Source organism: Oncorhynchus nerka, linkage group LG7, assembly GCF_034236695.1.
Source record: "Oncorhynchus nerka isolate Pitt River linkage group LG7, Oner_Uvic_2.0, whole genome shotgun sequence".
Taxonomy (NCBI): Eukaryota; Metazoa; Chordata; class Actinopteri; order Salmoniformes; family Salmonidae; genus Oncorhynchus; species Oncorhynchus nerka.
The window spans coordinates 54,492,611-54,495,577 of NC_088402.1; positions in this window are offsets into that span (position 1 = coordinate 54,492,611).

A 2,967-nucleotide genomic window follows, 5' to 3' on the forward strand; every position below is an offset into this window, starting at 1 on the left:
AATGGAATATAGAGCATCAATGCCACCGCTGAACTGAGACTCAGTATTGCATTCCTTGGACGTTAATATCCCAAAGAAGCCCAAATCATGGTTCCAAACTACAACCCTATCGCCGCATCGTCACAGTCCCCCAACCTACCTTTTGGATGTCAGCTTGGAGACCTAAGCCGTGAACCTCCCAACAGGACGGTCCGGACTAAAATGCACCACAGTGAAGGAAGAGGAGAGGGATGGAGCGACACAAAGAGGAAAAGGAAGAAAGTGGAGAAGGGGGGATGATGAGAGGAAAGAGGGTGTGCGGGGAGAGAGGCGCGGAGCTATGGCCTGATATTCCTGTCAGGGTGGCCTGTGTGTGTGAGAGGGACACAAAACAAGAGGTTTTTCATCACACGTCTTTTTGGTAATGGTGCCGCCACGAAGCTAGTGCAGGCCTACACACTGGACCTTAACTCGATGACCAGGAAGACAACATGAATCATATTCATTCATCTTACTGTGTGCTAAACGTTGTACAGCTGGACAACAGCTTTGTCTAAACCTGCACACAATCACAACATTTCTGGATGTTATGTAGGTTTTTTACGGTCACATAAAAGTTTAACATCCCCCAGAATGCATGTCAGTCAGTCTACCCAGGAGGTTTGTGTGTGACTGTGTGTGGGGCCGTCTGTGTGTCTGTCTGTCTGTCTGTCTGTCTGTCTGTTTGTCTGTCTGTCTGTCTGTCTGTCTGTGCGTGCGTGCGTGCGTGCGTGCGTGCGTGCGTGCGTGCGTGCGTGCGTGCGTGCGTGTGACTCTGGTTAATGTTAAGCTCTCGTGGTAACAAGGAGAAGACAACTCGGATAGCAGTAGGGTTAAAGGTTACGACCCCCATACATTACCCATAAGCCTGGTCCTCGGGCCTGTTGCCCCTCACACACTCCACAGAGCTCCCATCCAAACACACTGCTGATCAACGAGCACTCACACACACTCATCATCGGGTGGGGAATAGCCACTCGTCACGAGTAAGCCCTCCTGTCCTCGCTATATAACCCCACGCACGCAAACACTCACACACACCTGACATTCAGAAACACACTACCCCTTCAGTCCCATGCTCATCCAAGTCTCTTCCCTCATCACTGTCTACCCAGTCAGTGACATCTACAGTAAACCCTGTGTCTGTGTCATCATGTCTGCCTCTCTGCATGGCTCTGTGATGGAGGGTGACTTTCATACAGGTCCACTATAGCGGCCCTGAAGCACGCGAGGCCAATTACCTTCTGTCCCCGGTACAGTAGGGAGGATCACGTAATCACGTTGTGAAAGCTCTCTCTCTCCTAATTACAATTTAGCAGCTGTCAAGCGTGATTTATTTTTCTTTCCCTCCTTCTGGACTGCAGCGGAAACCCTGCTTCTGGGGGTCTCACACAGACACATGCACGTTGGCCGTGCTACGCTACCTACAGTAGAACACAGGGGAAACGTGGCCATCAGAGGAAAAAGTAGTGAAGGAGTGAGTGCAGCTGCACTGCTCAATCCCAAAACCTGCACACACACACACACACACACACGACCCAGGTGCCTCCGTCTGAAGTTATGAAATCATAAAGAGAGTATACGATCAATTATTGAAGGAGAGCGCAGTATGTATCATGCGCAACACATATTCTAAGTAAAGCAAGGTGCAGAGTGTCTTCTTACTCTGAGAGCTCTTCATTCGATATCGTCTCCACTGAGAGGTTTTTTATCCCCTGGAGAGAGAGCTTCAAATCAATTTGTATTTGTCACATGCGCCGAACACAACAAATGCTTACTTACAAGCCCTTAACCAACCAATGCAGTTTTAAGAAAATATGTCCTAAATAAACTAAAGTTAAAAACAGTAACACAAGAAAATAACATTAATAAGGCTATATACAGGGTGTACCGGTAACAGGTCAATCTGCGGCAGTGGAGACTCCTCAGAGGAGGAAGGAGAGGACCATCCTCCTCAGCGGAAAAAAACAACATTTTAAAATATAAAAAACATATCATTTTTAGATAAAACTTAATCACGTGACCAAATAATTGATTAAAACACACTTTATTTGCAATGACGGTCTACAGTAGCTTCAACAGCACTCTGTAGGGTAGCACCATGGTGTAGTCGGAGGACAGCTAGCTTCCGTCCTCCTCTTGATTTCAATATAAAACCTAGGAGGCTCATGGTTCTCACTCCCTTCCATACTTACACAGTAATTTTGACAAACTTATGGAGGATGTCCTCCAACCTATCAGAGCTCTTGCAGCATGTACTGACATGTTGTCCACCTAATCAAAGGATCAGACAATGAATCTAGTACTAAAAGCATAAGCTACAGCTAGCTAGCACTGCAGTGCATAAAATGTGGTGAGTAGTAGACTCAATGAGAGAGCTCAATGAGCTTACTTAAACACCCTGCTCAAACAGAGGGATGATATGTTAACTAGCTGGCTATAACTATCCAACACTGCACTGGAACTCTTCCAAGTCAAGGTACGCTTTTGGTTGTACACATTTTTTGCCACCGGGGCCTGCCGACGTAGATTCTAAACTGCTTACTGACTGTACACTTTAACGTTACTGTGTGATTGTAGCGGGTATACTAAAGTGTTAGTTCTATTAGCCATGTTGACTATGACGTCACTTTAGCTAATATGGTGACAATGACGTAGGCTGTGTGTAGTGGTTATAATATGGTTTGGCTTGGAAAGGTTTTTTCGTCTGGTCATGTACAACGGATGTGTTGTGCATTGAAGTTCACAAGCAAAGGGACAAGGTGAGAGGAGGAGAGCGCATAGATGTGAGAGGGAATACAACGCGGCTGCTATTAAAGTGAACTGTGTTTGCACATGATCAGGGGTGTATTCATTCCTCCGATTCTGATTAATTATTTTTTTCTTAAACGGAAGCAAATTGAACAAAACGGTGATAACCATACCTGCATTTGTCCAATAGAAACTCTT